We start from the raw sequence: 24,197 nt of genomic DNA on the forward strand, positions 1-24,197 counted from the left end.
CCTGGGTATATGGATAGCTCCACAATCTCTAAGAAAACCTATCAACTCACACCATGCATGTAAATCCCAGAAAGATCTCCTGCTTTACTGATGCTCTGGTTAGGCCTAAAGGTCCCAAGACAAATCCACAACCCCAGACCGTGACATTCTGACCTTCCATCTTTTATTCTGGATGATTTCAATATACTGCATTAGACAATCCCATAGATGCTGCTGCTTTATATGAAAGGGTTTTGACCCACACTGGGTTTATATGCTAGACATAATCACAAAACGGATATATGTCTAATACCGACAATAAGCAAAATAAATTGTGTGCACACAGTATAGATATTGGGTGTCGGTGGTGCTCCCAGAGTCAGTAGAAGTTACAGTATACTAACAGAAGAAAAAAAGAGAGACTCTTTGTTGGGGCACTCATTTGTTGAAAAAAAAAATTCTTTATAATAAAATATAACTTTTAATATTTATTAGATAAAATTATGTATGGCAAGAGACAAACAACATACAGTGCATCCTTACAATAATAGGATTATGATTGCCTTGGTAAAATATTTTTTGGAAAATTATTTTTCATATATTTATATAGTGAGAATATATATCCTGTCTCGATATTAATATGAGTATGACAGGTTCATAATTATCATAATGGTGCCCTGCCTGTTTGATCTGAAATTTGCTGTCTCATCTGACAAACGTATGATTGTGTATAGAGAATAAAGAGTAAAAATAAAATTGTTGAAAAAAATCCTTTGTTGCCTTATTGCTTGTTAATCACCTTCCACGTCAGTAACTTGCAGATGTGTTACCATTAGACTTTTAATTAAGCAAGGTAAACAATCAAATGGATAAAGGGAAAAATCCCTATTAATCCTAATGATTATTCCTCCAGATGGAGAAAGGAAGGAAACAAAAAGGAGGGAGAGTATATAGCTTGTGTGTCAGAGAATTTATTATGTGTTAATATACCAAATTCAAAGATTGGTAAATTGTGGATGCTTGATCCCCCTATGCTATTGCTGGAAGGTGTAAGCGAGTCTTTGAAAAAAGAAGAAAATTAGAGTAGAGGTGGAATTCTTCCTTCTGCTTTTCAGCTGCTGGTTTACTGCACCTGGTTTTCATTAGTGGTCTCCCAACCAATTACTAATCTGGCCTACCATTGATTTGCTTCCAAGATCGAATGAGATTGGGCGTATCCTATGGAGTATGGCAGTAATCTGCTGAATTAGAGAGTACTTGTTCCACAAAGCAGAAAAATGTGCTTCTGCTGTCCAGAGAATAGGTAATTAACCTCTCTGGATGAGAGAGCACATGCTGCGCTTACAAGATTCTCTCTTTCATCTCGTTTGACCTCAGTTTACCTCCCCCCTAAAAAGTGGGGGACATAACCTGACCTAGTCTTTTCCCACGGTTACGATTTATCGGATTTCACTAATGTTCCCCTCCCCTCTCTGACCACCATATCCTCTCCTTTGGATTTTTTTTCATACACCCTCACCCCGCACCAAGACTATGCACACCATGCACATCCTTGCTGGCTCTTGGACCCACCCTCTTCTACTCACTGGACACCCTCCTCTTTCCCATCTCCACTCTCTCCTGCCCTGACCAAGCTGCTACACTTTACAATTCTACACATATCTCTGAAACTCAATATGGCCAAGACCAAACTTATTGTTTTTCCCCCTTCCAGTGTCCCCCTTCCTTTACCCCTCTATCTTTGTTGATATATTATCTTCTCTTCTATCCCCTAAGTATGCTGCCTCTGTGTTGTCCTCAACTCAACTCTCTTTCTTGCCATCTCTCATTCTTGCCACTTCTACCTCCAGAACATTGCCAGAATACACCCCCTGCCTTACCCCAGATGCCACCAAAATGCTAATTCATGGTCTCAATTTTACTGCTTAGACCAGTGGTTCAGAACTTTTTTGAATCATGGCACCACAGAGTATCAGAATTTGTTTCATGGCACCCCTAGGCCAAAAGTTTCTTTTTGAGAAATTTAGAAAATAAATATTAAATTAAGTAAATTGTGTTTATATGTCATCCTTAGGTTCAATTGTGTATTGTGGGGACAAGATTTGCTTTGTCCCATATTTTATGATTGCAAGCCACCAGCACTGGTTTTGCCTATTACAGTGACCATAATTTAAATTGGTCCTGAACCACCAATCCAAGGAACCCCTGCAAGTGCCCTGAAGCACCACAGGGTGCCTAGGCACACAGTTTGAGAACCACTGGTTTAGACTACAGCAACCTCCTCCTGTCTAGCCTCCCTCTCACTCGCCTCTCCTCACTTCACTCTATTCTTAATGCTACTGCTCATCTCATTTTCCTCTTCCACTGCATGACTTCTCCTATCTCACTCACAATTCAGCAAACTCCTCACCCTCACCTAAATCCCCAACCTCATTTCTATCCACACTACCTCCTGTCACTTTCTCTCAGGCTCGTCTCCAAGACTGCACTAAAGGTGCCCCAGCATCTGGTACTCACTCCCTCACACAGACTATCTACCAGCCACCCCAGTTTTAACATGCCCTTAAAAAGTACCTTTTTATTAATGCATACCAGCCCTCCTCTTAAATCAATATTTCTCCTACATTCCATCATTTATCTTTCAAAGTTCACCATCCAACTAGCTACCCACGACTCACCACCTGTGATCAGTGTAAGTGGGGAGAAGACATTTTGTTTTTTTAATAGAAGGATGACCACCCCCACTTGTCGTATGCAGAGCAAAGGGGTTAAAATCAAATAGTAAGAAAAATGACTCAAGCAGACACAGTTATGAAATGGACACTTGTTTGCAAAATGTTCTGTAGTTAAAAGACAAGATATTAATGAGAAAGCGGAAGTGAATGTTTAGCTTTCACACTATAAAAAGAAAACAAGTTCCAAGAAATGGTGCCGAGGATTTAAAGGAAGCCGATTATTTCATTTTGACAATTCCACATACAGAAAAAAAATATTAGTCCACAGCCAAAAGTACTAAAATAAGATCTAACTAAATCTTATAGAGCATATACAAACTATTCTGATATAAGATGTTAGGTCCTATCATATGTTTACACTGGTTTAAATGTGCTATATTTGTTCATTTACTCTTTTGCACTATTAATAAACTTTAATTTGATTCCATTCCCTCCCCTAGTACAAATGTTGAAATTCTGATCATAGATTATGCAGCGTTCGATCAACCAATTTTTTTTTTTTTTTCAATATTCTGCTGAGATCCTCACTTTTTCTGAGTGATGCTGAAGCATTGGAAATGCAGGGAGGAGTGTGCAAGTCCCAGGCCTTGTTTTGGGGCAACTGAGATGGAGACCAGCCTCCCCATTTCTGTGCTTCATCTTTGCTGGCCAAAGTCTATAGGAGGCTGCAACAAATTCAAGCTTCTAAAAGGTAACAAGCTTGCTGTAATCTGCCTCATCTGAGGCAGACAATTTAAACCATTTGTATCTTCTTTTTGCACAAGAGAGTACATTTATAAATCTACCTTACTATACTAAGCAAAAAGATGGGACTCCCATGCAGCTCATTAATATTAGGGATCTTTTCTGAGCTAAATATTCAAACACTAGGCCAGTTGGTAACTATGAAAAATACTGATTAGATAGTGAACTTTAACAGTAAATAGAATTCAATGACTCATTTAACATAATCAATCTGTTGTATGCTTCAGAATACTGTATACACTTCGGGGGTAATTCTGAGTTGATCGCAGCAGGATTTTTTTTAGCAATTGGGCAAAACCATGTGCTCTGCAGGGGAGGCAGATATAACATGTGCAGAAAGAGTTAGATTTGGGTGGGTTATTTTGTTTCTGTGCAGGGTAAATACTGGCTGCTTTATTTTTACACTGCAAATTAGATTGCAGATTGAACACACCACACCCAAATCTAACTCTCTCTGCACATGTTATATCTGCCTCCCCTGCAGTGCACATGGTTTTGCCCAATTGCTAACAAAAATCCTGCTGCGATCAACTTGGAATTACCCCCTTCTTTTCCAGTATAACAAAGGCAATAATATTAGTTGCGTCAGGAAGTAAATCAGTTACGATATAAAAATGGATTCTATTGTCCATAGATACGTAAAAATAAGAATTTACTTACCGATAATTCTATTTCTCGTAGTCCGTAGTGGATGCTGGGAACTCCGTAAGGACCATGGGGAATAGCGGCTCCGCAGGAGACTGGGCACAAAAATAAAAGCTTTAGGACTACCTGGTGTGCACTGGCTCCTCCCCCTATGACCCTCCTCCAAGCCTCAGTTAGGATACTGTGCCCGGACGAGCGTACACAATAAGGAAGAATTTTGAATCCCGGGTAAGACTCATACCAGCCACACCAATCACACCGTACAACCTGTGATATGAACCCAGTTAACAGCATGATAACAGAGGAGCCTCTGGATAGATGGCTCACAACAACAATAACCCGATTTGTTAACAATAACTATGTACAAGTATTGCAGATAATCCGCACTTGGGATGGGCGCCCAGCATCCACTACGGACTACGAGAAATAGAATTATCGGTAAGTAAATTCTTATTTTCTCTGACGTCCTAGTGGATGCTGGGAACTCCGTAAGGACCATGGGGATTATACCAAAGCTCCCAAACGGGCGGGAGAGTGCGGATGACTCTGCAGCACCGAGTGAGAAAACTCCAGGTCCTCCTCAGCCAGAGTGTCAAATTTGTAAAATTTTACAAAAGTATTTGACCCTGACCAAGTAGCAGCTCGGCAGAGTTGTAAAGCCGAGACCCCTCGGGCAGCCGCCCAAGATGAGCCCACCTTCCTTGTGGAGTGGGCTTTTACAGATTTTGGCTGTGGCAGGCCTGCCACAGAATGCGCAAGCTGAATTGTACTACAAATCCAGCGAGCAATAGTCTGCTTTGAAGCAGGAGCACCCAGCTTGTTGGGTGCGTACAGGATAAATAGCGAGTCAGATTTTCTGACTCCAGCCGTCCTGGAAACATATATTTTCAGGGCCCTGACAACGTCCAGCAACTTGGAGTCCTCCAAGTCCTTAGTAGCCGCAGGTACCACAATAGGCTGGTTCAGATGAAACGCTGAAACCACCTTTGGGAGAAATTGAGGACGAGTCCTCAATTCTGCCCTGTCCGTATGAAAAATCAGGTAAGGGCTTTTACAGGATAAAGCCGCCAATTCGGATACACGCCTGGCTGAAGCCAGGGCCAACAACATGACCACTTTCCATGTGAGATATTTTAATTCCACAGTGTTGAGTGGTTCAAACCAATGTGATTTTAGGAAATCCAAAACAACATTTAGATCCCAGGGTGCCACTGGAGGCACAAAAGGAGGCTGTATATGTAGCACTCCCTTAACAAACGTCTGGACTTCAGGCACTGAAGCCAGTTCTCTCTGAAAGAAAATCGACAGGGCCGAAATCTGGACCTTAATGGATCCTAACTTTAGGCCCATAGACACTCCTGCTTGCAGGAAATGCAGGAATCGACCCAGTTGAAATTCCTCCGTCGGGGCCTTTTTGGCCTCGCACCACGCAACATATTTCCGCCAGATGCGGTGATAATGCTTTGCGGTTACATCCTTTCTGGCTTTTATCAAAGTAGGGATGACTTCGTCTGGAATGCCTTTTTCCTTTAGGATCCGGCGTTCAACCGCCATGCCGTCAAACTCAGCCGCGGTAAGTCTTGGAACAGACAGGGTCCCTGCTGGAGCAGGTCCCTTCTCAGAGGTAGAGGCCACGGGTCCCCTGTGAGCATCTCTTGAAGTTCCGGGTACCAAGTCCTTCTTGGCCAATCCGGAGCCACAAGAATAGTTCTTACTCCTCCCCGCCGTATAATTCTCAGCACCTTGGGTATGAGAGGCAGAGGAGGGAACACATACACCGACTGGTACACCCACGGTGTTACCAGAGCGTCCACAGCTATTGCTTGAGGGTCCCTTGACCTGGCGCAATACCTGTCCAGTTTTTTGTTGAGGCGGGACGCCATCATGTCCACCTTTGGTTTTTCCCAACGGTTTATCATCATGTGGAAGACTTCTGGGTGAAGTCCCCACTCTCCCGGGTGGAGGTCGTGCCTGCTGAGGAAGTCTGCTTCCCAGTTGTCCACTCCCGTAATGAACACTGCCGACAGTGCTATCACATGATTTTCCGCCCAGCGAAGAATCCTTGCAGCTTCTGCCATTGCCCTCCTGCTTCTTGTGCCGCCCTGTCTGTTTACATGGGCGACTGCCGTGATGTTGTCCGACTGGATCAGCACCGGCTGACCTTGAAGCAGAGGTCTTGCTTGGCTTAGAGCATTGTAAATGGCTCTTAACTCCAGGATATTTATGTGAAGTGATGTCTCCAGGCTTGACCACAAGCCCTGGAAGTTTCTTCCCTGTGTGACTGCTCCCCAGCCTCGCAGGCTGGCATCCGTGGTCACCAGAACCCAGTCCTGAATGCCGAATCTGCGGCCCTCTAGAAGATGAGCACTCTGCAACCACCACAGGAGAGACACCCTTGTCCTTGGGGACAGGGTTATTCGCTGATGCATCTGAAGATGCGATCCGGACCATTTGTCCAGCAGGTCACACTGGAATGTTCTTGCGTGGAATCTGCCGAATGGGATTGCTTCGTAGGAAGCTACCATTTTTCCCAGGACCCTTGTGCATTGGTGCACTGATACTTGGCCTGGTTTTAGGAGGTTTCTGACTAGCTCGGATAACTCTCTGGCTTTCTCTTCCGGGAGATATACCTTTTTCTGGACTGTGTCCAGGATCATCCCTAGGAATAGAAGACGTGTCGTCGGGATCAGCTGCGATTTTGGGATATTGAGAATCCAACCGTGCTGCCGCAGCACTACTTGAGACAGTGCTACTCCGACTACCAACTGTTCCTTGGATCTTGCCCTTATCAGGAGATCGTCCAAGTAAGGGATAATTAAAACTCCCTTCCTTAGAAGGAGTATCATCATTTCGGCCATTACTTTGGTAAAGACCCGGGGCGCCGTGGACAATCCAAACGGCAGCGTCGGAAACTGATAATGGCAGTTTTGTACCACAAACCTGAGGTACCCTTGGTGAGAAGGGTAAATTGGGACATGGAGGTAAGCATCCTTGATGTCCAGAGACACCATATAATCCCCTACTTCCAGGTTCGCGATCACCGCTCTGAGTGACTCCATCTTGAATTTGAACCTCTGTATGTAAGTGTTCAAAGATTTTAGATTTAGAATAGGTCTCACCAAGCCATCCGGCTTCGGTACCACAAACAGCGTGGAATAATACCCCTTTCCCTGTTGCAGGAGGGGTACCTTGATTATCACCTGCTGTGAATACAGCTTGTGAATGGCTTCCAATACCGCCTCCCTGTCGGAGGGAGACGTCGGTAAGGCAGACTTTAGGAAACGGCGAGGGGGAGACGCCTCGAATTCCAATTTGTACCCCTGAGATACCACTTGAAGGATCCAGGGATCCACTTGTGAGTGAGCCCACTGCGCGCTGAAATTCTTGAGACGGGCCCCCACCGTGCCTGAGTCCGCTTGTAGAGCCCCAGCGTCATGCTGAGGACTTGGCAGAAGCGGGAGAGGGCTTCTGTTCCTGGGAACTGGCTGTTTGCTGCAGCCTTTTTCCTCTCCCTCTGCCACGGGGCAGAAATGAGGAGCCTTTCGCCCGCTTGCCCTTATGGGGCCGAAAGGACTGCGCCTGATAATACGGCGTCTTTTTATGTTGAGAGGCTACCTGGGGTAAAAATGTGGATTTCCCAGCAGTTGCCGTGGATACCAGGTCCGATAGACCTACCCCAAATAACTCCCCCCCTTTATAAGGCAATACTTCCATATGCCTTTTGGAATCAGCATCACCTGACCACTGCCGCGTCCATAACCCTCTTCTGGCAGATATGGACAGCGCACTTACTCTTGATGCCAGTCGGCAAATATCCCTCTGTGCATCACGCATATATAAAAACGCATCTTTTAAATGCTCTATAGTCAGTAATATAGTGTCCCTATCCAGGGTATCAATATTTTCAGTCAGGGAACCCGACCAAGCCACCCCAGCACTGCACATCCAGGCTGAGGCGATTGCTGGTCGCAGTATAACACCCGTGTGAGTGTATATACATTTTAGGATATTCTCCTGCTTTCTGTCAGCAGGTTCCTTAAGGGCGGCCGTATCCGGAGACGGTAGTGCCACCTGTTTTGACAAGCGTGTGAGCGCTTTATCCACCCTAGGAGGTGTTTCCCAACGTGCCCTATCCTCTGGCGGGAAGGGGTATGATGCCAATAACTTTTTAGGAATTATCAGTCTTTTATCGGGAGAAACCCACGCTTCATCACACACTTCATTTAATTCCTCAGGAGCAGGAAAAACTACAGGTAGTTTTTTCTCACCAAACATAATACCCTTTTTAGAGGTACTTGTACTATCAGAAATGTGTAAAACATTTTTCATTGCCTCAATCATGTAACGTGTGGCCCTACTGGAAGTCACATTCGTCTCTTCATCGTCGACACTGGAGTCAGTATCCGTGTCGGCGTCTGTATCTACCATCTGAGGTAGCGGGCGTTTTAGAGCCCCTGATGGTCTTTGAGACGCCTGGACAGGCACCAGCTGAGTAGCCGGCTGTCTCATGTCATCAACTGTCTTTTGTAAAGAGCTGACACTTTCACGTAAATCCTTCCATAAGCTCATCCACTCAGGTGTCGACTCCCTAGGGGGTGACATCACCAGTACAGGCAATTGCTCCGCCTCCACACCATTTTCCTCTTCATACATGTCGACACAGTCGTACCGACACACAGCACACACACACAGGGAATGCTCTGATAGAGGACAGGACCCCACTAGCCCTTTGGGGAGACAGAGGGAGAGTATGCCAGCACACACCAGAGCGCTATATATATGTTGGGATAACACCAAACAGAGTGTTTTTCCCTTTATAGCTGCTGTGTATATTATACTGCGCCTAATTAGTGCCCCCCCCCCCCCCCCCCCTCTTGTTTTACCCTTTTCTGTAGTGCAGGACTGCAGGGGAGAGTCAGGGAGACGTCCTTCCAGCGGAGCTGTGAGGGAAAATGGCGCCAGTGTGCTGAGGAGATAGGCTCCGCCCCCTTCTCGGCTGACTTTTCTCCCGCTTTTTTTCGGAATCTGGCAGGGGTTAATATACATCCATATAGCCCTGGGGGTTATATGTGATGTAATTTAGCCAGCCAAGGTGTTTATATTGCTGCTCAGGGCGCCCCCCCCCAGCGCCCTGCACCCATCAGTGACCGGAGCGTGTGGTGCATGAGGAGCAATGGCGCACAGCTGCAGTGCTGTGCGCTACCTTGGTGAAGACTGATGTCTTCTGCCGCCGATTTTCCGGACCTCTTCTTGCTTCTGGCTCTGTAAGGGGGCCGGCGGCGCGGCTCTGGGACCGGACTCCGAGGCTGGGCCTGTGTTCGGTCCCTCTGGAGCTAATGGTGTCCAGTAGCCTAAGAAGCCCAAGCTGGCTGCAAGCAGGCAGGTTCGCTTCTTCTCCCCTTAGTCCCTCGATGCAGTGAGCCTGTTGCCAGCAGGTCTCACTGAAAATAAAAAACCTAAAACTAACTTTTCCTAAGAAGCTCAGGAGAGCCTCCTAGATTGCACCCAGCTCGGTCGGGCACAAAAATCTAACTGAGGCTTGGAGGAGGGTCATAGGGGGAGGAGCCAGTGCACACCAGGTAGTCCTAAAGCTTTTCTTTTTGTGCCCAGTCTCCTGCGGAGCCGCTATTCCCCATGGTCCTTACGGAGTTCCCAGTATCCACTAGGACGTCAGAGAAAGGATGATAACCTACTTATCGACAAAGAAGCCAGGATTATGAAGGAGCATTTGCTCCTTACACAGTATGTGGGACTAGCACCATTTTAGAGCTGTATGATGGAAAGCCAACTCAAACTTACATTTGACTCTCTGTAAACAAACACTTGCCAGTTGGGTTCTCTATGTTAGCTGATAAAGGCCTATACAATTTCTACACTTGGAGAAAAATATCAAACACTTATTTTACATATAAGATATTGCACTCATTATTAGCATAACCTCCCATACAGAGCCTTTCATTTAATTATTGAGAATTCATATCTTCCCCATAAAAAATACTCCGCAATATGACTGCTTATATGTAAAATAGGAATGGCTGATATGCAAGCCACTGCATGGCAACCCAACTACTCCCTGGGACTTATGAGATGGGGACAGGAACACAAAAATGCAGCTGATGAAAGCACGGAAATAAATAACACATATTTCTTTATGGGTGCCCAAGAACGGCAGCCTACTTGAGGTAGAGAACCCCTTTAATAGTGTGCTGAAGAAGATGGATGAATGTACCAATATTAGTGAAATAAACTATTCTCAACATCTACAGTACCTGTAATTTGCACACACAATTCCTCCTATCTTCTTCTTTCTGCTAATGATTGCCACCTCACCTCCTCCTCCCTGATCACCATTCCCCATTCAGGATTTCTCCTGGACTGCTCCTAACCACTGGAATTCCCTCCATTAGACTTTCATTCAGCCTGCCAGCCTTCAAGCATGCCTATAAAACTACATTTTCCATAATAATTTACCACTCCTACTCCTTCAGTCTCTGACCTCTTATCTCTTTGTGCCTACCCATATTCCCTATAGATTATAAACTCATATGAGCAATGCTCTCTCTCCTCTCTTCTATACATAATTATGATAACTGCTCACTGTAATTATGTACATTTATACACTGTCAGTATTAGTCTGTACTTATGTATCCTGTTGTCATTTATATCCCCTTGTACAGTACTATGGAACCCTCATGGTGCCTTTTCAGTAAAATAGAACAGAATAATAAGGACTAAGCCATATTACTAGCAAAACAAGTCAAAGTATAACATTATCTGCATTGTTCCTTAGAATTACATTTTTATTTTCTTTGTAAAAAAAAAAAAAAAGTCACAGTAATCCTCTTTCAAAAAGGCCATAAAGAAAGAAGTAGAATTATAAAGTAGTTTCATTATACAAGCCTCCTGCAGTTGTTACACTTAACTTCAGCAGATGCTCTGGCAGCTGGAGCTTTGCTTACTCGCTGCAAGCTACAATTGTCACAGTAACCAAAATAATTACCTGCCACTGTTTCAGAGCAAGTGAACACCAGGGAACTCCGGAATAGAAGACTACACATGTATCGCACTTTGAGGTTGGGAACTCTGCATTTGCAGAATATAAAGGAGATTCTCATTTAAAGTGGAATTATACTGGAGAACATGAACAATAAATAACCATATTTGAAGATACTTTCTTGTTGAGTCAAACAGTTACTTTCTTGGGAGTTTTTTATACAAACTGTAACTTAAATAAAAGTTAATTATTTTACTACAACAATAAAGGCAAATGCACAAAGATCATTTCTTATGTCATGTCATATCACTTTAGAATGCACTGACCAAGAGCATTATCAAAACCAAAAGCGCATACACAGCAACATTTACTGCAGGGGTTGTCCTCTTTTGTAAATACTATCTCAAACAAACAAGCCTCTCTGCATGACTAATAGCCTCTCCCAGCTCCCAATTCAGAGATGTACCGCAGCTGTGAATATGTACACAGCGACTGTGTGAAAATATGCAAATATCGCAGTCGCTGGGTTTTGTATTGAGGCATCTCTGAAGCAACACTTGTGTACAAAGATGCAACTATCAGGTGCACACTGGTTAAACACTGACCTCCTGAGTAATCCTCTGATTCGTTAGCAAGGCCGTTGAAAGTAAAATGCATGGAAAACCTGGGATGCCCCCAAAACGATTTAAGCTTGCCTGCATTTGGGTCATCATTTCCTAGTACCTTCCACAAACGGTGCCTGGCTGTAAATTTGTAAAGAAGTCCACACTGTGACCGTTGTCGTAAGACCGTCGCAGCACATTCACATTGCCACTAAACTAAAGGGCCCTACACATTGAGCGATCAGCCGCCAAGCTACCCGACGGCGGATACGGCCGATGGGCAACCCGGCGGCGGGGGGGGGTGAAGTTTCTTCACTCCCCCCATCACCCGGCTCCACAGAAGTGCAGGCAAATATGGACGAAATCATCCATATTGGCCTGCATGCACAGACGACAGGGCACCAGCGATGAACGAGCGCTGGGCCACGCATCGTTCATCGCTGGTGCCTCCACACTCAAAGATAATAAGAATTTACTTACCGATAATTCTATTTCTCGGAGTCCGTAGTGGATGCTGGGGTTCCTGAAAGGACCATGGGGAATAGCGGCTCCGCAGGAGACAGGGCACAAAAAGTAAAGCTTTAGGATCAGGTGGTGTGCACTGGCTCCTCCCCCTATGACCCTCCTCCAAGCCAGTTAGATACTGTGCCCGGACGAGCGTACATAATAAGGAAGGATTTTGAATCCCGGGTAAGACTCATACCAGCCACACCAATCACACTGTACAACCTGTGATCTGAACCCAGTTAACAGTATGATAACAGCGGAGCCTCTGAAAAGATGGCTCACAACAATAATAACCCGATTTTTGTAACTATGTACAAGTATTGCAGATAATCCGCACTTGGGATGGGCGCCCAGCATCCACTACGGACTCCGAGAAATAGAATTATCGGTAAGTAAATTCTTATTTTCTCTATCGTCCTAGTGGATGCTGGGGTTCCTGAAAGGACCATGGGGATAATACCAAAGCTCCCAAACGGGCGGGAGAGTGCGGATGACTCTGCAGCACCGAATGAGAGAACTCCAGGTCCTCCTTAGCCAGGGTATCAAATTTGTAGGATTTTACAAACGTGTTTGCCCCTGACTAAATAACCGCTCGGCAAAGTTGTAAAAGCCGAGACCCCTCGGGCAGCCGCCCAAGATGAGCCCACCTTCCTTGTGGAATGGGCATTTACATATTTTGGCTGTGGCAGGCCTGCCACAGAATGTGCAAGCTGAATTGTATTACACATCCAACTAGCAATAGTCTGCTTAGAAGCAAAAGCACCCAGTTTGTTGGGTGCATAAAGGATAACAGCAAGTCAGTTTTCCTGACTCCAGCCGTCCTGGAACATATTTTCAGGGCCCTGACAACATCTAGCAACTTGGAGTCCTCCAAGTCCCTAGTAGGTGCAAGGCACCACAATAAGCTGGTTCAGGTGAAACACTGACACCACCTTAGGGAGAGAACTGGGGACGAGTCCGCAGCTCTGCCCTGTCCGAATGGACAAACAGATATGGGCTTTTTTGAGAAAAAAACACCAATTTGACACTCGCCTGGTCCAGGCCAGGGCCAAGATCATGGTCACTTTTCATGTGAGATGCTTCAAATCCACAGATTTGACTGGTTTTAAACCAATGTGATTTGAGGAATCCCAGAACTACGTTGAGATCCCACAGTGCCACTGGAGGCACAAAAGGGGGTTGTATATGCAATACTCCCTTGACAAAATTCTGGACTTCAGGAACTGAAGCCAATTCTTTCTGGAAGAAAATCGACAGGGCCGAAATTTGAACCTTAATGGACCCCAATTTGAGGCCCATAGACACTCCTGTTTTCAGGAAATGCAGGAAACGACCGAGTTGAAATTTCTTTGTGGGGCCTTCCTGGCCTCACACCACGCAACATATTTTCGCCACATGTGGTGATAATGTTGTGCGGTCACCTCCTTTCTGGCTTTGACCAGGGTAGGAATGACCTCTTCCGGAATGCCTTTTTCCCTTAGGATCCGGCGTTCCACCGCCATGCCGACAAACGCAGCTGCGGTAAGTCTTGGAACAGACATGGTACTTGCTGAAGCAAGTCCCTTCTTAGCGGCAGAGGCCATAAAACCTCTGTAAGCATCTCTTGAAGTTCCGGGTACCAAGTCCTTCTTGGCCAATCCGGAGCCATGAGTATAGTTCTTACTCCTCTACGTCTTATAATTCTCAGCACCTTAGGTATGAGAAGCAGAGGAGGGAACACATACACCGACTGGTACACCCACGGTGTTACCAGAACGTCCACAGCTATTGCCTGAGGGTCTCTTGACCTGGCGCAATACCTGTCCCGTTTTTTGTTCAGACGGGACGCCATCATGTCCACCTTTGGTATTTCCCAACGGTTTACAATCATGTGGAAAAAACTTCCCGATGAAGTTTCCACTCTCCCGGGTGGAGGTCGTGCCTGCTGAGGAAGTCTGCTTCCCAGTTTCCATTCCCGGGATGAAACACTGCTGACAGTGCTATCACATGATTTTCCGCCCAGCGAAAAGTCCTTGCAGTTTTTTCCATTGCCCTCCTGCTTCTTGTGTCGCCCTGTCTGTTTACGTGGGCGACTGCCGTGATGTTTTTCCCACTGGATCAATACCGGCTGACCTTGAAGCAGAGGTCTTGCTAAGCTTAGAGTATTATAAATTTACCCTTAGCTCCAGTATATTTATGTGGAGAAAAGTCTCCAGACTTGATCACACTCCCTGGAAATTTTTTCCTTGTGTGACTGCTCCCCAGCCTCTCGGGCTGGGCTCCGTGGTCACCAGCATCCAATCCTGAATGCCAAATCTGCGGCCCTCTAGAAGATGGGCACTCTATAACCACCACAGGAGAGACACCCTTGTCCTTGGATATAGGGTTATCCGCTGATGCATCTGAAGATGCGATCCGGACCATTTGTCCAGCAGATCCCACTGAAAAGTTCTTGCGTGAAATCTGCCGAATGAAATTGCTTCGTAGGAAGCCACCATTTTTACCAGGACCCTTGTGCAATGATGCACTGTTTTTAGGAGGTTCCTGACTAGCTCGGCTAACTCCCTGGCTTTCTCTTCCGGGAGAAACACCTTTTTCTGGACTGTGTCCAGAATCATCCCTAGGCACAGCAGACGTGTCGTCGGGATCAGCTGCGATTTTGGAATATTTAGAATCCACCCGTGCTGTTGTAGCAGTATCCGAGATAGTGCTACTCCGACCTCCAACTGTTCCCTGGACTATGCCCTTATCAGGAGATCGTCCAAGTAAGGGATAATTAAGACGCCTTTTCTTCGAAGAAGAATCATCATTTCGGCCATTACCTTGGTAAAGACCCGGGGTGCCGTGGACAATCCAAACGGCAGCGTCTAAAACTGATAGTGACAGTTCTGCACCACGAACCTGAGGTACCCTTAGTGAGAAGGGCAAATTTGGGACATAGAGGTAAGCATCCCTGATGTCCCCGGACACTATATAGTCCCCTTCTTCCTGGTTCGTTATCACTGCTCTGAGTGACTCCATCTTGATTTGAACCTTTGTAAGTGTTCAAAAAATTTTTTTTTTTTTTTTTTTAGAATAAGTCTCACCTAGCCTTCTGGCTTCAGTACCACAATATAGTGTGGAATAATACCCCTTTTCCTTGTAGTAGGAGGGGTAATTTAATTATCACCTGCTGGGAATACAGCTTGTGAATTTTTTCCCATACTGCCTCCTTGTCGGAGGGAGACCTTGGTAAAGCAGACTTCAGGAGCCTGCGAAGAGGAAACGTCTCTACATTCCAATCTGTACCCCTGGGATACTACTTGTAGGATCCAGGGGTCCTGTACGGTCTCAGCGCCATGCTGAGTACTTGTCAGAAGCGGTGGAGCGCTTCTGTTCCTGGGAATGGGCTGCCTGCTGCAGTCTTCTTCCCTTTCCTCTATCCCTGGGCAGATATGATCTTATAGGGACGAAAAGACTGAGGTTGAAAAGACGGTGTCTTTTTCTGCAGAGATGTGACTTAGGGTAAAAACGGTGGATTTTCCAGCAGTTGCCGTGGCCACCAGGTCCGATGGACCGACCCCAAAAAACTCCTCTTCCTTTATACGGCAATACACCTTTTTGCCGTTTGGAATCTGCATCACCTGACCACTGTCGTGTCCATAACATCTTCTGGCAGATATGGACATCGCATTTACTCTTGATGCCAGAGTGCAAATATCCCTCTGTGCATCTCGCATATATAGAAATGCATCCTTTAAATGCTCTATAGTCAATAAAATACTGTCCCTGTCAAGGGTATCAATATTTTTAGTCAGGGAATCCGACCAAGCCACCCCAGCTCTGCACATCCAGGCTGAGGCGATCGCTGGTCGCAGTATAACACCAGTATGTGTGTATATACTTTTTATGATATTTTCCAGCCTCCTGTCAGCTGGTCCTTGAGGACGGCCCTATCTATAGACGGTACCGCCACTTGTTTTGATAAGCGTGTGAGCGCCTTATCCACCCTAAGGGGTGTTTCCCAACGCGCCCTAACTTCTGGCGGGAAAGGGTATACCGCCCATAATTTTCTATCGGGGGGAACCCACGCATCATCACACACTTTATTTAATTTATCTGATTCAGGAAAAACTACTGTAGTTTTTTCACATCCCACATAATACCCTCTTTTGTGGTACTTGTAGTATCAGAAATATGTAACACCTCCTTCATTGCCTTTAACGTGTGGCCCTAATAAGGAATACGTTTGTTTATTCACCGTCGACACTGGATTCAGTGTCCCTGTCTGTGTCTGTGTCGACCGACTAAAGTAAACGGGCGTTTTAAAACCCCTGGCGGTGTTTTTGAGACGTCTGGACCGGTACTAATTGTTTGTCGGCCGTCTCATGTCGTCAACCGACCTTGCAGCGTGTTGACATTATCACGTAATTCCCTAAATAAGCCATCCATTCCGGTGTCGACTCCCTAGAGAGTGACATCACCATTACAGGCAATTGCTCCGCCTCCTCACCAACATCGTCCTCATACATGTCGACACACACGTACCGACACACAGCACACACACAGGGAATGCTCTGATAGAGGACAGGACCCACTAGCCCTTTGGAGAGACAGAGGGAGAGTTTGCCAGCACACACCAAAAACGCTATAATTATATAGGGACAACCTTATATAAGTGTTTTCCCTTATAGCATCTGTTTTATATATTTCTAACGCCAAATTAGTGCCCCCCCTCTCTGTTTTAACCCTGTTTCTGTAGTGCAGTGCAGGGGAGAGCCTGGGAGCCTTCCCTCCAGCCTTTCTGTGAGGGAAAATGGCGCTGTGTGCTGAGGAGATAGGCCCCGCCCCTTTTTCGGCGGCCTCGTCTCCCGCTTTTAACGGATTCTGGCAGGGGTTAAATATCTCCATATAGCCTCCGGAGGCTATATGTGAGGTATTTTTAGCCAAAATAGGTTTTCATTTGCCTCCCAGGGCGCCCCCCTCCCAGCGCCCTGCACCCTCAGTGACTGCCGTGTGAAGTGTGCTGAGAGGAAAATGGCGCACAGCTGCAGTGCTGTGCGCTACCTTTAGAAGACTGAGGAGTCTTCTGCCGCCGATTCTGGACCTCTTCTTACTTCAGCATCTGCAAGGGGGCCGGCGGCAAGGCTCCGGTGACCATCCAGGCTGTACCTGTGATCGTCCCTCTGGAGCTGATGTCCAGTAGCCAAGAAGCCAATCCATCCTGCACGCAGGTGAGTTCACTTCTTCTCCCCTAAGTCCCTCGTTGCAGTGATCCTGTTGCCAGCAGGACTCACTGTAAAATAAAAAACCTAAGCTAAACTTTTCTAAGCAGCTCTTTAGGAGAGCCACCTAGATTGCACCCTTCTCGGCCGGGCACAAAAATCTAACTGGCTTGGAGGAGGGTCATAGGGGGAGGAGCCAGTGCACACCACCTGATCCTAAAGCTTTACTTTTTGTGCCCTGTCTCCTGCGGAGCCGCTATTCCCCATGGTCCTTTCAGGAACCCCAGCATCCACTAGGACGATAGAGAAATGAACGGTATCTTGTTCATTAATGAACGAGATCGTTCATATCTTTGAGTATTATCGCCCAAAGTGTAGGGCCCATGAGATGTGTGCGCAGTGGGGGGGGGGGGGGGGGGGGGGGGGAGGGGGGGGAAATCGCTCCACTGCGTCCGACATCGACATTCATCTCTGTATCAGGCACCATGTTTAAATTACTCTCTTTTGGGAAACTTAATGGTAACCATCTAAGTAGCGTTCTTTCTTTTGTGTTCATCCATACACATATAGCTTTGTAAACAATATTTATTGGTACCAACTATATTAAAATAGTAGGTGAAAAATGCTATTTGTGTTTATACCCTTTGTATCCTATTGCTACAGGTAACAGAACATAGAAACACAACAATGCATGTTACATTGTATCACTTTAGCTGCTCATTATACACTGTAACAAAAAAAGTGTAATATTTCCAGTCAGAGTGAAATCCCTATCTATCCAGCATGCACACAGTCACAACATTAAAATAAATAATGTTACAATTAGATTGTAAATGTGGCAGGAGTTAAGTACTGTAGTAGGCAGGATTATTGACTTACTCACGGATTACAGCTATCTAACGCGCAGACACAAACCACGTATGAGCGGCCTGTACCTGAGCCAAATGTTTATCCAACACTTCTGGGTTTCTCCCAACAGTCACAGACTTCTCCTTTACATGACATCTGAAATGCCCTTCATGGATAATATCCCACATGACAGAATAACTTTTACTGCACAAACTAGAAATAGAAAAATTAAGAATGTTCATAACTTGCATTTTCCTGAAAACATTTCTGAAGAGTGAATGCCAGTGTGTGTCTACTGACATCTCCTGTCTCATATCACTGCCAGAGTCACTGGCAACGTCATATACACATTTTCCTTCTCCAAAATGCAACCAAAATGCTTATCCATCTTCTGCCTCTGCTACTGCAATCTCCTCCTACAGTATCTGGCCTTCCTCTCACCCATCTGTCCTTGTTCCAATCTATCCAAAATGTCGTAGTAATATATTCCTATCTCGCAGGTCCAAATCCCCTGGCAGAATCCAGCTCAACTACTTATGTGGGCATACACCATAAAGCTGGGCACACACCTACTTGAACCCCAGCTGATTGTGTTAAACGCTCCCGATCAGCCAGTTGGAATGTATCCAGCCATGACCCCTGTGAGGTGACAGCAGCAGTTTGGTAAGAGGCTCCTCTATAGGGATCGGGAGGTCGGCTGTTCAGCACATAAGATGAAACCTCCTGGTTCAGACTGTTGCAGGAACATTATATGCCATTTATCAGCTAACGCACCTGCATCGGTATTGCATATACACCTATACAATTTACCGCCCATCCACCCGATATCGGGAGAACGGGCCAATGATTGTATAGGTGAGTACCCAGCTTAAGAGTAAAAATAAGAATTTACTTACCGATAATTCTATTTCTCATAGTCCGTAGTGGATGCTGGGGACTCCGAAAGGACCATGGGGAATAGCGGCTCCGCAGGAGACTGGGCACAAAGTAAAAGCTTTAGGACTAGCTGGTGTGCACTGGCTCCTCCCCCTATGACCCTCCTCCAAGCCTCAGTTAGGATACTGTGCCCGGACGAGCGTACACAATAAGGAAGGATTTTGAATCCCGGGTAAGACTCATACCAGCCACACCAATCACACCGTACAACTTGTGATCTGAACCCAGTTAACAGCATGATAACAGAAGGAGCCTCTGAAAAGATGGCTCACAACAACAATAACCCGATTTTTGTAACAATAACTATGTACAAGTAATGCAGACAATCCGCACTTGGGATGGGCGCCCAGCATCCACTACGGACTATGAGAAATAGAATTATCGGTAAGTAAATTCTTATTTTCTCTAACGTCCTAGTGGATGCTGGGGACTCCGAAAGGACCATGGGGATTATACCAAAGCTCCCAAACGGGCGGGAGAGTGCGGATGACTCTGCAGCACCGAATGAGAGAACTCCAGGTCCTCCTCAGCCAGGGTATCAAATTTGTAGAATTTAGCAAACGTGTTTGCCCCTGACCAAGTAGCTGCTCGGCAAAGTTGTAAAGCCGAGACCCCTCGGGCAGCCGCCCAAGATGAGCCCACTTTCCGTGTGGAATGGGCTTTTACAGATTTTGGCTGTGGCAGGCCTGCCACAGAATGTGCAAGCTGAATTGTACTACAAATCCAACGAGCAATCGTCTGCTTAGAAGCAGGAGCACCCAGCTTGTTGGGTGCATACAGGATAAACAGCGAGTCAGATTTTCTGACTCCAGCCGTCCTGGAAACATATATTTTCAGGGCCCTGACTACGTCCAGCAACTTGGAATCCTCCAAGTCCCTAGTAGCCGCAGGCACCACAATAGGTTGGTTTAAGTGAAATGCTGAAACCACCTTAGGGAGAAATTGAGGACGAGTCCTCAATTCTGCCCTGTCCGTATGAAAAATTAGGTAAGGGCTTTTATAGGATAAAGCCGCCAATTCTGATACACGCCTGGCTGAAGCCAGGGCTAACAGCATTACCACTTTCCATGTGAGATATTTCAAGTCCACAGTGGTGAGTGGTTCAAACCAATGTGATTTTAGGAATCCCAACACTACATTGAGATCCCAAGGTGCCACTGGAGGCACAAAAGGAGGCTGTATATGCAGTACTCCCTTGACAAACGTCTGAACTTCAGGAACAGAAGCTAGTTCTTTTTGGAAGAATATCGACAGGGCCGAAATTTGAACCTTAATGGACCCTAATATTTGAGGCCCATAGACAGTCCTGTTTGCAGGAAATGCAGGAATCGACCCAGTTGAAATTCCTCCGTAGGGGCCTTCCTGGCCTCGCACCACGCAACATATTTACGCCAAATACGGTGATAATGTTGTACGGTTACATCCTTCCTGGCTTTGATCAGGGTAGGGATGACTTCATCCGGAATGCCTTTTTCCTTCAGGATCCGGCGTTCAACCGCCATGCCGTCAAACGCAGCCGCGGTAAGTCTTGGAACAGACATGGTCCCTGCTGGAGCAGGTCCTGTCTTAGAGGTAGAGGCCACGGGTCTTCCGTGAGCATCTCTTGAATTTCCGGGTACCAAGTCCTTCTTGGCCAATCCGGAGCCACGAGTATAGTCTTTACTCCTCTCCTTCTTATGATTCTCAGTACTTTTGGTATGAGAGGAAGAGGAGGGAACACATACACTGACCGGTACACCCACGGTGTTACCAGAGCGTCCACAGCTATTGCCTGAGGGTCCCTTGACCTGGAGCAATATCTGTCCAGTTTTTTGTTGAGGCGAGACGCCATCATGTCCACCTTTGGTTTTTCCCAACGGTTTACAATCATGTGGAAGACTTCTGGGTGAAGTCCCCACTCCCCCGGGTGAAGATCGTGTCTGCTGAGGAAGTCTGCTTCCCAGTTGTCCACTCCCGGAATGAACACTGCTGACAGTGCTATCACATGATTTTCCGCCCAGCGAAGAATCCTTGCCACTTCCGTCATTGCCCTCCTGCTTCTTGTGCCGCCCTGTCTGTTTACGTGGGCGACTGCCGTGATGTTGTCCGACTGGATCAATACAGGCTGACCCTGAAGCAGAGGCCTTGCCTGACTTAGGGCATTGTAAATGGCCCTTAGTTCCAGGATATTTATGTGAAGTGACGTTTCCATGCTTGACCACAAGCCCTGGAAATTTTTTCCCTGTGTGACTGCTCCCCAGCCTCTCAGGCTGGCATCCGTGGTCACCAGGACCCAATCCTGAATGCCGAATCTGCGGCCCTCTAGGAGATGAGCACTCTGTAACCACCACAGGAGAGACACCCTTGTCCTTGGAGACAGGGTTATCCGCTGATGCATTTGAAGATGCGATCCGGACCATTTGTCTAGCAGATCCAACTGAAAAGTTCTTGCGTGGAATCTGCCGAATGGAATCGCTTCGTAAGAAGCCACCATCTTTCCCAGGACCCTTGTGCACTGATGCACTGACACCTGGCCTGGTCTTAGGAGTTTCCTGACTAGATCGGATAACTCCCTGGCTTTCTCTTCCGGGAGAAATACCTTTTTCTGTACTGTGTCCAGAATCATCCCTAGGAACAGCAGACGTGTCGTCGGAATCAGCTGCGATTTTGGAATATTTAGAATCCATCCGTGCTGTCGTAGTACTATTTGAGATAGTGCTACTCCGACCTCTAACTGTTCTCTGGACCGTGCCCTTATCAGGAGATCGTCCAAGTAAGGGATAATTAAGACGCCTTTTCTTCGAAGAAGAATCATCATTTCGGCCATTACCTTGGTAAAGACCCGGGGTGCCGTGGACAATCCAAACGGCAGCGTCTGAAACTGATAGTGACAGTTCTGTACCACAAACCTGAGGTACCCTTGGTGAGAAGGGCAAATTGGGACATGGAGGTAAGCATCCTTGATGTCCAGAGACACCATGTAGTCCCCTTCTTCCAGGTTCGCTATCACTGCTCTGAGTGACTCCATCTTGAACTTGAACCTTTTTATGTAAGTGTTCAAGGCTTTCAGATTTAAAATGGGTCTCACCGAGCCGTCCGGCTTCGGTACCACAAACAGCGTGGAGTAATACCCCTTTCCCTGTTGTAGGAGGGGTACCTTGATTATCACTTGCTGGGAATACAGCTTGTGAATGGCTTCCAATACCGCCTCCCTGTCGGGGGTAGACGTTGGTAAAGCAGACTTCAGGAACCGGCGAGGGGGAGACGTCTCGAATTCCAATTTGTACCCCTGAGATACTACCTGCAGGATCCAGGGGTCCACTTGCGAGTGAGCCCACTGCGCGCTGAAATTCTTGAGACGGGCCCCCACCGTGCCTGAGTCCGCTTGTAAGGCCCCAGCGTCATGCTGAGGACTTGGCAGAAGCGGGGGAAGGCTTCTGTTCGTGGGAAGAAGCTGTCTGTTGCAGTCTTTTTCCCCTTCCTCTGCCCCGGGGCAGATATGAGTGGCCTTTTGCCCGCTTGCCCTTATGGGGACGAAAGGACTGAGCCTGAAAAGACGGTATCTTTTTCTGCTGCGAGGTGACTTGGGGTAAAAAGGTGGATTTCCCAGCCGTTGCCGTGGCCACCAGGTCCGACAGACCGCCCCCAAATAACTCCTCCCCTTTATACGGCAATACTTCCATATGCCGTTTGGAATCCGCATCCCCTGACCACTGTCGCGTCCATAATCCTCTTCTGGCAGAAATGGACATCGCACTTACTCTTGATGCCAGAGTGCAAATGTCTCTCTGTGCATCTCGCATATATAGGAATGCATCCTTTAAATGCTCTATAGTCAATAATATATTGTCCCTGTCCAGGGTATCAATATTTTCAGTCAGGGAATCCGACCAAGCCACCCCAGCACTGCACATCCAGGCTGAGGCGATTGCTGGTCGCAGTATAACACCAGTACGTGTGTATATACTTTTAAGGATATTTTCCAGCCTCCTATCTGCTGGCTCCTTAAGGGCGGCCGTTTCTGGAGACGGTAACGCCACTTGTTTTGATAAGCGTGTGAGCGCCTTATCCACCCTAGGGGGTGTTTCCCAACGAGCCCTAACCTCTGGTGGGAAGGGATATAGTGCCAATAATTTTTTAGAAATTAGCAGTTTTTTGTCAGGGGTAACCCACGCTTCATCACACACTTCATTCAATTCATCTGATTCAGGAAAAACTACGGGTAGTTTTTTCACACCCCACATAATACCCCTTTTTGTGGTACTTGCAGTATCAGAGATGTGCAAAACCTCCTTCATTGCCGTGATCATGTAACGTGTGGCCCTACTGGAAAATACGTTTGTTTCTTCACCGTCGACACTGGAGTCAGTGTCTGTGTCTGGGTCCGTGTCGACCCACTGAGGTAACGGGAGTTTAATAGCCCCTGACGGTGTTTGAGACGCCTGGACAGGCACTAACTGAGCTGCCGGCTGTCTCATGTCGTCAACAGTTTTCTGTAACGTGCCGACACTGTCACGTAATTCCTTAATTACGGCCATCCATTCAGGTGTCGACTCCCTAGGGGGTGACATCACCATTATAGGCAATTGCTCCGCCTCCACATCATTTTCCTCCTCATACATGTCGACACACACGTACCGACACCCAGCACACACACAGGGAATGCTCTGATAGAGGACAGGACCCACTTAGCCCCTTGGGGAGACAGAGGGAGAGTTTGCCAGCACACACCAGAGCGCTATATATGTATAGGGACAACCTTACAATAAGTGTCTATCCCTTATAGCTGCTTATATCTGTTATTTTGCCAAATAAGTGCCCCCCTCTCTTTTTTACCCTGTTTCTGTAGTTGCAGGATGCAGGGGAGATTCTGGGAGCCTTCCTACCAGCGGAGCTGTGTGGGAAAAATGGCGCTGTGTGCTGAGGAGATAGGCCCCGCCCCCTTCACGGCGGGCTCTTCTCCCGCTTTTTTCTGGAAAACTGGCAGGGGTTAAATACATCCATATAGCCCAGGAGCTATATGTGATGTATTTTTTGCCAAATA

The 24,197-nt window shown here is 46.7% G+C and overlaps 1 protein-coding gene and 1 pseudogene across 1 annotated transcript in view; both read right to left on the minus strand.

The window, feature by feature from the left end:
- The window catches only part of ZNRF2 (zinc and ring finger 2), a 244,950-nt gene that overhangs the window by 175,909 nt on the left and 44,844 nt on the right, over positions 1 to 24,197 (minus strand). The window lies entirely within an intron of this gene.
- On the minus strand, positions 1,100 to 1,218 carry LOC134929933 (5S ribosomal RNA; annotated as a pseudogene).

The sequence above is a fragment of the Pseudophryne corroboree genome, chromosome 5 (genome assembly GCF_028390025.1).
Source record: "Pseudophryne corroboree isolate aPseCor3 chromosome 5, aPseCor3.hap2, whole genome shotgun sequence".
Lineage (NCBI taxonomy): Eukaryota > Metazoa > Chordata > Amphibia > Anura > Myobatrachidae > Pseudophryne > Pseudophryne corroboree.